At 35.3% G+C, this 12,061-nt stretch overlaps 1 non-coding gene across 1 annotated transcript; it reads left to right on the top strand.

The window, feature by feature from the left end:
* Window positions 1–8,236: 8,236 nt before the first annotated feature.
* Window positions 8,237–8,342, top strand: LOC132287390 (small nucleolar RNA R71). The gene has a single exon (XR_009473010.1). It is a non-coding gene; the product is annotated as a small nucleolar RNA R71 (small nucleolar RNA).
* Window positions 8,343–12,061: the final 3,719 nt, after the last annotated feature.

Raw genomic sequence — 12,061 nt, forward strand, 5'->3', positions numbered from 1 at the left:
TTTTGGATTTTTTTCAATTTTTATTTTCTTTTTCTTATTTAAACTAAACCTAAACTAAACTATAAATAAAATAAAATAAACTTAAAAATTCCTAGAACCTAAAAAAAAACAACTAATTAAAACACACACAAAAATAATTAAAAATAAAAATGAAAATGAAACAAAACTATGATACAACATACAAATGTTATGTTTAACGTCTACAGCTCGACAGCATGCTAAGTTTAACGTCGATAGCTCAACGTAAACTGACTCTCTAGTCCAAGTAAATAGGATCATGAAGTTTTACTGCCTCAACTATGCCTCTCTATACATGTAAAAGAAATAACCATGTATAAACCTTCCCAACATGACTTTAACTTTCTAGGAAAAATTTCAATCGTGTATTAAACAACCAAACCTTCTTCCCAGGCTCAAAAATCTTACGCAAGATATACTTGTCATAAAATGCCTTAGTCTTTGATTTATAAACCTTAGCACTCTCATAAGTATCATTACATAATTCTTCAAGCTCAGTTAGTTGGAGCTTCCTATTAGGACCAGCAGATGCCATATCAAAGTTGAGCTTTTTTATGGCTCAGAAAGCTTTATGTTCTAACTCTACAGGAAAATGGCACCCTTTACTATAGACAAGACGGTAAGGTGACATACCAATCAGAGTCTTAAAAGTAGTACGGTAAGCCCACAAAGCATCATTCAGTCTATAAGACCAATCTTTACGATCTGTTTTTTCAAGAATTCTCTTAATTTCACGATTGGATATTTCTATTTGGCCACCTGTTTGGGGATGATAGGCAGAAGCAACTTTATGAGTGATGGAGTATCTTTGTACCAAGGCACGAAAAATACCTATTATAGAAATGAGCACCCCCATCACTAATAATTGCTCGTGGCATACCAAACCAACTAAAAATGGTCATTTGAATAAACTTAACCACAACTTCATGATCGGCGGTTTTGGTAGCTACTGTTTTAACCTATTTAGGCATATAATCAACAACCACAAGAATGTATTCATTTTTATTGGATAGAACAAAAAGACCCATAAAATCAATACCCCAAACATCAAAAACCTCAATAACTAAGATTGGAGTTAAGGGCATCAAGTTCCTTCTAGAAATTGATCCTAGCGGCTGACATCTAAGGCATGACCTATAGAATAAGTATGCATCCCGAAAGAGTGAAGGACAAAAGAAACCACACTGAAGAATTTTAGCTGCAGTTTTTTTTGCACTGAAATGACCTCCATATGCCAAACCGTGACAAAGGGTCGTAATACTATGAAACTCACTCTCAAGAACACATTTACGAATGACTTGATTAAAACAATACTTGAGTAGCTGGGGATCTTCCCAATAGTACATCCTAATTTGGGAAAAGAATTGATTTTTTTCCTGCTTTGACCAATACAAAGGAATTTTGCCTATTGTGAGGTAATTCACAATATTAGTAAACCAAGGCAAATCCTTATGAGAAACCTCAAATAGTTGTTCATCTGGAAAGGAATCACAAACTGGAAATGAAGTTAAGGTATCCTCAATCAGAATTCTAGAAAGATAATCAGCTATAACATTCTCTGACCCTTTCTTATCCCGGATTTCGTAATCAAACTCTTGAAGTAAGAGGATCCATCAAACCAAATGGGTTTCATTTTCTTTTTGGAAAAAAGATGTTTCAAAGCAAAATGATCAGAATAGACTACGACTTTGGAACCCAACAGATATGATCTCAATTTATCCAAAGCAAAAACAACTGCAAGCAACTCTTTTTCAGTAGCGGTATAATTCAGTTATGCATCTGAAAGAGTTTTGCTCGCATAGTAGATAACATGAGGAAGTTTATCTACTCGCTGTCCTAAGACAGCACCTATAGCATAATCAAATGCATCACACATAATCTCAAATGGAAGAGCCTAATCTGGAGAATTCATGATAGGAGCTAAAGAAAGAAGAGAGCAAAGCTTTTGGAAAGCTTCTAGGCATGATTCATCAAAGACAAAATGAGCGTTCTTTGCAAGTAGATTACACAACGGATGAGAAATTTTGCTAAAATCTTTAACGAAGCATTGATAGAAACCGGTGTGCCCAAGAAATGATCGCACTCCCCTTACGGAGGTAGGAGGAGGCAATTTAGAGATCAAATCTACTTTAGCTCTATCAACTTCAATAACTCTCTCTAAAATGATATGGCCTAACACAATGCCCTCTTGAACCATAAAATGGCTCTTTTCCCAACTAAGAATAAGATTGGTTTCCCTACAACGCTGATGTAATACCCCTAAAAATTAAAAGGATATAATTAGGATTTTATTATTTATTTTACGTGTTTTATGTGATTATGTGGATTATTTATTTTACGTGTTTTATGTGATTATGTGGATTGGTTAATTGATTATTTTGTTTTGTTTGAATATTTGTATTACTTGATTATTTTTATTTGGTCTGCTTATTTGTATTTATTGGATTTTTGTTTTATTTAATTAAATTAGTTTTGATTGATTGAATAAGTTAATTATGTTAAATTATTAAGGTATTTAATTTTAATGTTAAATTAGGATCTCAGGTTTATGGATCGTATATTTGGCCCACTAGGGTTTAGTTTGGTTTCCATCTCTAAATATAAGTAGACATAGGTTTTTATATGCCTATATATATACTGTTATAAGTCTGCTTAGGGTTGTAAACACAAACCCTATTCACGAACAGTGAAAATACAGAGAGTTTTAGAGTAAAAGAGAGAGAGGTTGTGAGGAAAAAAATAGAGCAACTTCAGAGAGGGTTTTGGCCGTGGCTTGAAGGTCGGCCTTAGGGGGAGAAAAGTTGAACAGTATGAGGTAGAGTTGACAAAGAACAGACATCATCGAAAAACCTAGGAAGACTGCGACAGGGTTTTTATTCAAAAACCATAGAGGCAAGTTCTTTTCTTTCTCCTTCTCTTTGGCTCGTGTTCTGTGCACCTAGGTAGTCTCTAGGATTTAATAAATCAGTAACTGAAACTTACGTGTTTAGTATATGCTATACTGATGATATGTTTGTATTTAAATCAAGTCTGCTTACAATTTGTGCATGTCTGCTTCCAGTTTTGTTCCTTAAAGCATGTTTAGTTCTGTTGTGATTTTTGTTACTGTACTTGATTTCATCTTCTTTAAATGAACCATGGGGATGTTAATGGGATGATATAAGACCCTAGGTTCAGTATTGATAAGGAGCAGAGGGGTTTGGAATGGAACTGTAGTTCCAAGATTGTATTAAGTTTTTGAGCATAAAAACATGTTAAGTTGATTGTTGTTTTGTTGTCGTATTAATTTCCTACTATTATAACAACTTGATGGGATGCTACTGGGTGTAAATTGGACTCCTAATATCAGTTTTAAAAACCAACAGAGTGATAGGAGTAAGTCAGTGAAGGAGCAGAGAAGCTGAAACGGATCAGAACGGAGAGAAGGCTCATAAGGGGGAAGAGAACCGGCTCTGGAATGCCAAGAGCCGGCTCCCACTTGATTAAAGCCAGCTTCAAGGTTGTATGGAGTCGGCTCTAGGCTATTTTGGAGCCTGCTCTAATTTTTCCAAGAGTAGGCTCTTCCCAATTTGATGCGTACTGTAATTTTCAGCTACTCTTTGGGCACTTGGGGTTCCTGAATAGTCTCAAAACTTTAATGGACTTTTTAATAATTAATTTAACATGTAATTAAAGTCTTGAATTGCATAAAATACCCCTTTTGTATTAATGAAATTAACAGTGCGCTATTTAACAACTATGCATACGGTTAACGACTGGAAGGAAATTAATTGTCTAGTTTTAATTTGACAATTTAAGATGCTATAACATGATTCTAAATTAAGTTTTAGATGCATGGTGGAGTCTTTTAATTAACAAATTAGACTTGTGGCATAATGTATGGCTCTGTGCTAAAAGATAAAATAGAATACGAGTATAGAACTTAATATGCTATTACCGGATGGAAAGAACTAAATTGCTTAAATTAATTTAGCAATTGTTTGGACTATGACATGATTATAAAACTTATTTAAATGCATGATAGAGTTGTTGATTTATTAAAACTGATCTATGCATGCTCTGGATGCTGGTTGTTGAACTATTAAACCATTTATTACAAATACATGGTTTAGATCTTAGATTTAAATTGCTGAAACTTTAATCACTTTTCTGCAATGATATGGATATTTGGTTTTGGACTGTAAATTACTTGCTTATTATTACAATGTTGTAATTTACATGGATATGGAGGATTGTATGCACCGGTATGGGACGGTGACATACTAGGTATGGTTTAGCTCAAAACGTTAATTCCTACCTTCTAGATTTTAATTGGTGAACAGCTTTACCTGTTCTATTAATTATATGGATTTTGTGGATTGTATGCACCAGTATGGGATGGTGGCATATTAGGGACAGACTAATTCAAAATACTCTGTCCTACCTATTTTGGAATAAGGGTACGAGTTATAAAAACATAATTTTCCTTATATTTAAGCCTATGCGGTTGAATAAGCTGAACAACTTATTGGATCTCTTATTTAAGTCTGTGCGGTTGAATAAGCTAAACGATTTATTGGATTTCCTATGGATGGATATGAATGGATTTTAAATATATTTTTATGGTACCACAAGATGGGCTTGAGTCTCAAACTCATTGGTTAGGGTGCGTATATGCAGTGGATGCATAGCTGGCTATAGTAGGTTGAGGTGTACTCTGTTAGGTCTAGGTACTCATGCCCACCTTTGGGTGCATTTTCGCATGTTGCCTTCTATTCAGGTTGAAACCCCTATGGTAGTCCAGTGAATGTCCCTTAGTGTGGATATATATATATATATATGTATGGACTAGATAGCTATTGTTGAGATATCTAGGGTGTATCTGCGTATCGGGTCACTGTTTGGATTGCAGTTAGAGAAGAATTTGCATGTAGGCCTGACCCACTCTTATTTTTACAGGTGTTCATTAGTTCCAGTCTTAGAGCTGGATCGTGCTTAGCAGATATAGTCATTCACTTCACCGATGCCGTAGGATTTTGTTTCAAGTTTTAGGCTTTGGTTTTATTTCCAGTTATTTGAGTTCAGTGGGATATTTTAGGGGTCCACTAAATGGATTCTCGAGTTTTATAATTTGGAGAACGATTTATATTCATGGAGGATTAGTTGTAATAGAATAGTTTTATTTATCAATGGAAATATTTATTCTGAGGTTTCAATTATTGGATTGTCATTTTAGTTTTCATTTCAATAAATTTTATTTATCTCTTTTGGTTTTAATTTTATTCTGTGTTCGATTATTACTAATTGGTTTGATATCCTCGGGTAATCGGGCATGGGCCTGGCCAACCCGCATTCGGAGATCCGGGGGTATCACAGTTGAAGCACTAGGGAAAGATTTTGGAGACAGTTTTCAAATGTGGACCTGAAAACAGAGAAGTCATCCATAAAGACCTTTTCCAACCATGTCTGAAAAGATTGACATCATACACCTCTGGAATGTTGCTGGCGTATTACATAAATCAAAAGGCATCCATCTGTATGTAACGTATCGAATAGAGAAGTGATAGTAGTTTTCTCTTGATCCTTAGGATCAATGGCCACCTGATTATAGCCAGAATATCCGTCTAAAAAATAATAATAGCTCTGGCAAGCCAATCGCTCTAGAATCTGATCAATGAATGGAAGTGGAAAGTGATCTTTTCTAGTAGCGTAGTTGAGTTTTCGATAATCAATACACACACGCCATCCAGTAGTGATACGCTGTGGAACTAATTCTCCCTCGGAATTCTCAACTACTATAAATACCTATCTTTTAAGGTACTACCTGAGTAGGACTCACCCACTTGCTATCTGAGATGGGTTAGATTATTCGCGCATCTAGCAACCTCACAACTTCCTTCAATACTACCTCCTTCATATTAGGATTCAATCTTCATTGGAGTTCCCGAGATGTTCGAGAATCCTCCTCCAAATGAATCTGATGCATGCAAATTGTGGAACTAATTCCTTTTAAATCAGCCACACTCCACCCAATAGCCTCTTTATTTTACTCAATAACTTTTAAGAGACTACTTTCTTGGGAACTTGAAAGATTGGAAGCAATGATCACTGGGAGGTGTCATTTAAACTCAAGAAAGTATACTTAAGCTTTTCCGGTAGTGGTTTATGTTCAAGCTTAGGTGGAGAATCTAAGAAAGGAATAGGCGGAGTATTAGAAAGTGGTGGAAGAGGCTCTAACCTAGATTTTCATAGAGGAAAATCTGTGATAGGAGTGGAATCGAGTAAAGAATTCACTTCAGCTATTGAAGAATCGATATCAAAATCTTCATAATTAAAGTGATTAATACAAACTTCTAAAGGATCCTTGGATAAAATAGTTAGGAGTGATTCCTCAACCAACTCATCGATAATATCAAAGAAGAAGCATTCACTATCATCATGGGGATGATGAATAACATTGAAGATGTTTAGCTTGACTTTCATATTTCTAAAAGAAAAACCTATGGCTCCAGTCCTACAGTTAATGCAAGCATTTGCTGTGGCTAGAAAAGGATGCCCAAGAATGACTGGAATATACTTTTTGGACTCATGGACTAGTTTTGTATCAAGAACTATAAAATTGACTGGAAAATAGAACTTGTCCACTTTTATGAGTACATCTTCAACAATACCTCGTGGTTGTCTGACAAAACGGTCAGCAAGCTGTAAAACAACCGACGTAGGTTTTAACTTTTCCAAACCAAATTTCTCATACACCGAGTAAGGAATAACGTTCACACTTGCTCCAAGATTAAGAAGTGCTCGCTCTATCACATTGTTTCCAATAACGCAAGAAATTATAGGAGTATCAAGATCTTTAACCTTTAGAGGAGTGTTATACTTAAGAATGACACTGACTTGCTCGGTGAGATAAATTTTCTTAGGAACTTGGCTTTTGGATTTTCTTTTAAGAGTACATAAGTCCTTTAAAAATTTGTAATATACTAGAATTTGCTTTATAGCATCAAGTAGAGGAAGATTGATTTTGACCTATTTAAAGACCTACATCATATCTTGAATTTTCTCCCCTTGTTTGCCAAAGTGGGAGGGTTCCTTGAGACGTTCAGAATAAGGCGGTTTTGGCTCATAAGCTGTCTCAAGGTTAGTAGTAGATGAAGAAGTGACTCCATCTTCAACTCCTCTTGTGGATTATGGAATAGAACTTGAGGAAACATCCTTGGGATATGCACTATGAATGATAGGAACAATAGGAATCCTAAGCCTTTTTTCTTCCTCCTGTTCTTTTTCAACTTGGTTATCAACTACTCTACCACTCCTCAATGTATTGATAGCCTGAACTTGCTCATGATGAATACCTGAGGAATTAGTTTCATCAATCATGTAAGTCTACCCTTTTAGGTTGGCTATTAGCTGATTAGGCAGCTTTTCATACTCTCTTCGAGATAGAGTACTCATTATTTGCCCAACTTGTGCCTCTAGCTTCACTATGGCTTGAGAATGAGAATTTAAAAGTTGGGTATTAGCTTTAAGATCAACAAGAGCATTGAGTACTTGTTCCTCAAAAGCAGAATTTCTAGGAGGTGATGGAAGATTAGGAGCTTGAGTGGGTTAATTCCAAAACTGAGGGGGACGGTAAATACCAGATTAATTGAAAGAATTATTTTGTGGCATAGGATTGGATGAATTTTGATACTGCCCCTGTGATTGAGGAACAGCAGTTCCCTGATTTTGATTACGCTATGATAAATTGGGATGATCTCTCCAGCTAGGATTATATGTAGAAGAATATGGATTATAAGCTGGTCTAGAGAATGCAGCATTCACTTGCTCCTGTGGGATCTCAGATGAATGTCCCAGCATAGGGCAAGTGTTAGCAAAATGATTAGGATTAACACAGATTGAAGCAAACTTCCTTGGGTAAGGTAGTTTGTGGATTAGCAACAGGATTGAAGCCAGATGATAAGATTTTATCTAACTTATGGTTCAAGGCTTCTATTTAAGTGGCTAACTCACTAGATTTATCTACCTCATAAATTTTTTCAACCTTATGCATTCCAGGTGAAGACCTAGACCTAGAGGAAAAAGCATGTTTACTGAGTTTTCACTTAGGGCCTCAAACAGCTCCCAAGCATCAGCCGGACTCTTACACAGAAAAGCTTTATTACTGGATGTATTTACCATGTTTCTATAAGAATCTGTGAGACTATCATAAAAAATCTATATTAAGTGCCATTGAGCAATATCATGGTGTCGACACTTTCTTAGAAGATCATTATATCTCTCCCATGCATCATGGAGCTATTCTCCTGGAATTTGAAAAAATACCATGATTTCTCTTCTCATTTGTGTGGTTCCCACAGTGTAGTATTTCTTTAAGAACTCCTATGCAACATGTCCCATATAGATATGCAATTTGTTGGAAAGGACTGCAAGCAAGTTCTTGCTTTGTCCTTGAGAGAGAATTAGAAAAGACGCATTCTGAATGAATCATTGGTTAAAGTGGTCAACTTGGTAGTCGAACACAATTCCAAGAATACATCTAAGTGCTTATGAAGATCCTCTGTTGCAAACCCATGGAAGGTAGGAAGCATTTGGATCCCCAATCGCAGACTGAAACAAAAAAAATAGCAGGCTTGATCTCAAAATGGGTTGCATCAACATCCGAAGAAACAAAGCACGAAGGGGAAGTATATGTAGTAGGAATAAAATGATCCCTCAATTGGGGTTGTGGTGGAAGAATAGGTGGAACCCGTTCTCCATTACCATTACCATTACCATTATTACCTGGTGCATCAAGTTAATAAGCCATATTATCAGAGGAACTTCCTATAGAATTCAAATGTTTTTAAAGCTTTCTTAGTTGTTTAAGAGTTCTCTCTATTTCAGGATCATACACTAAAGGTGTTGTCCGATTATGGTGAGTTAACATGCATTAGTTCCACTAATCCTAACAGTAGCAAAAATAAAATATTCTAAGTAATAGAAAATAGTAAAAGCTTACAGAAGGTTTAACAAACCGAAGCTTTTTACCCCTTAAGCGTCTTTGTCCTCACTGCTAACTTATACCTGAAAAGAAAAAGAATTAAGGTGAGATATCTGAAAGTTCAAAAACTGGTAAACCAAAATAAACTAATTAAAAACTAATCTCCCCGGCGACGGCGCCAAAAATTGATCGTGTCTAATTTTATTACTCGCAATAGGACGATTCTATGTAGAATAGTTCTATAAAAAGAGATGTCGACCCCACAGGGAGCTGAGATTTATATTCAGTCTTTAATTTAGACCTATTGGTTTACAGGTAATTGGTTGAAAACTTTGCTTGGTTATTTGATGAGCGCTGAAAAATGCTCATTTAAACCCCTTAAGCGAGGGTATTTTAGTCCATTCATCTATCTTTATTTACCCATTTTAGTACTTATTTGTGTTTTTGTCTATTTCAGGTCAATAATGTTAAAACGGGCTAAAAATGGATTCTTAAGGCCTTTTTGGAGTCAAACTAAGCCTTAGTGAGAATTTGGAGCAAAAGGAGGCTGATGCTGAAAAACTGCCAAGTTGGATAGATCGAACTTATTTCTGATCGAATCGAAGAAAAGTGAGATCGATCGAACTGTTCGCGAATGTTATTAAAAAGCAGATCTGAAGCTCATTTCGAACTAACTCGGGTAGTACTTCAAAGGGGAGATTCTAGGGCCGAGTTCTCATATTTTTGCGTTCTCAAAGCCTTATATATATAAGAGATTGAATCATTTTTGTGAAGAGATTCATATATTTCATTGTAATTTCTATATTTTCATTACTTTATCTCTCTAGAAAGTTATAGATTAGGGTTAGAAGAAAAGAGGGAAATGGATGCACATCTCAAGAACACATCTCTAGATCCATTCACTCTCTCTCTCTCTAGAGCTTCAAAGAAGAAAAAAGAAGAAGATGAAGCCATGTTTAGAGCTTACCCTTGAGGGTTTCATGACCACATCCACCTCCTCCATGATTGGCTAAATCTACACTTAGGTCTTGGATGAGCCCTAAATCTTGTGTAATTTAAACACTTGTATTTCTATTTTTGGGGATTTATATATATACATTGTTATGATTAGTACTTAGCCTTATGATTGTTGATTTAATCCTTCCTATAATTCTTTATTTTAATTACATGTTGTCTTATGTGTGATTATTTAGGAATTGATCTCTACACTAGATTCTCTATGTTGGTTGCATGTCTAAGTATGATTAATTAAGGATTTAGTGATGGCTAAGCATGGGTTTTCATTAAATGGGTTGTCAATTAATTTGATGGATTATAGTTATGCTTGATAGGTTATTCTATAATTTAATTCATACTTGTAGATAGGTAGACAATTTATACTTAATTTGATATTCCATGGCTTATTATTGCAAATTTCATGATTTTCTAGATGATATGTGTTACAATTGTAACTAGTTTGATGGGTCATGCTTAGATTTGATGGGTTGTTCTACACTTAGTTTATTTGTTGGTTAGGTAGACAATTCATACACGAATTTGATGGTCCATGCTTAATATTGCAATTGGTAGTCGCATTTTGTTCACAATAATGTATCCTCCATTAATGGAAAGCAAGTGGTTAATTACATGAGCTTAATGGTGATTCCAACACCCTAAGACCTCTCTTCATATCCCTTAAATCCCTATCTCTCACTAGTTTACTTTAATTACATTTTAATTTAATTGTTTTCTAGAGTAATCAACCAACCCAACCCTCCTTTGCAATCATTTGGTACATTAGAGTCGAAGTTAAATTCTAACACATATAATCCCTGCGGACGATCCCTAGTCACTCTTACTACGTTAGTAGTATTAGTGGTAGTGCCGTTGCTGGGGATTAACGGTTTTGTTGGAATTAGACTAGACGATAGTGTTCATTTGATTGCTTCTATTTTTATTGTATTTTCCATTGTATATTCATTTCTCATTCTTGATATTATTTGTTCAATTAGGTACTTGACTACAAGGAAGGCAAACATTTGATCTTAAAGCAATCATTGGAGCTTGAAGCTAGCATTGGAATTTGAAGTTGCTTAAGGACCTTTGTGAGCATTTCTTCAAAATCTCGTAGTTTAATTGTTTCACTTCTTTGCATGCTTGTGATAACCCTTGTTGAAGCTAATTTCATTGCATTAATTTTTGTCCAAGTATCGGCCCGTGTGGAGGCTATTATTTGTTGCATTTGGATTTTGAATATGGATGGAGCCATTGTTTGATCCAAGTTTGGGGAAAAATTACTTCCCCTCACCTTATGTCCTTCCACCATATTTTGATTCTTATGAGGTTGAGTTCAATTCATTTCAACATGCATCATCTTATTATGGACTTGACTATTCTCATTATCCTCCTTGTGACTACTACCCTCCTTCACCATTTTATGAAGAACCACCTCTGTTACCTTATTCACCCAAGTTTCAAGAAAAAGTATTAGCTCTACTTTATGGGCTTAATTCACAAACTTAACTTATCTTTTCACATTCTCAAATTTTAGCCAAGCTTGAAGCTCAAGTTGAGCAAATTGCAAGTACTCTTTATCATCAAGAGGAGGAGGAAGAGGCAAATGAAAAAATAGCAAGAACTTCAATTTATATAGATGAGAATGATGAGAGTGAAGAAGAATGGTGTTCGTCAAGCACCGAAGCCTAAAGATGTGCAAAAGATAGTGAATGTGCAATGTAGCCAAGTTTCACATCTATAATTGTCACTACTACCATTAACTAAAAATATAGCAAGGGTGAGTATGGATCGTCCCAAGGGATTAAAGGGCAACTAGTAATGGAACAATGCTTAGGGTTAGTAGGTCGAGTGATCAAAGATAGGTTGTTTGGTTGATTAAACTACAATTAAGATTAAACAAGATCAATATAAAACGAGTAATTAAAGGATAGAGAAAACAAGAGAAAGAGATCTTGGGATTTAGAGATCACCACTAAGCATCACCTTTCTATACACTCAATTCACAATTAATGTGGGGGAAAACATATGTTGCAACAATAGTGAGTGTGTGTGGTTGTTTGTAATGCCTATATATGCATATGTGTA

The sequence above is a fragment of the Cornus florida genome, unplaced genomic scaffold (genome assembly GCF_030987335.1).
Source record: "Cornus florida cultivar Cherokee Brave unplaced genomic scaffold, ASM3098733v1 CherokeeBrave_3.0.0_Hap2_Chr11, whole genome shotgun sequence".
Lineage (NCBI taxonomy): Eukaryota > Viridiplantae > Streptophyta > Magnoliopsida > Cornales > Cornaceae > Cornus > Cornus florida.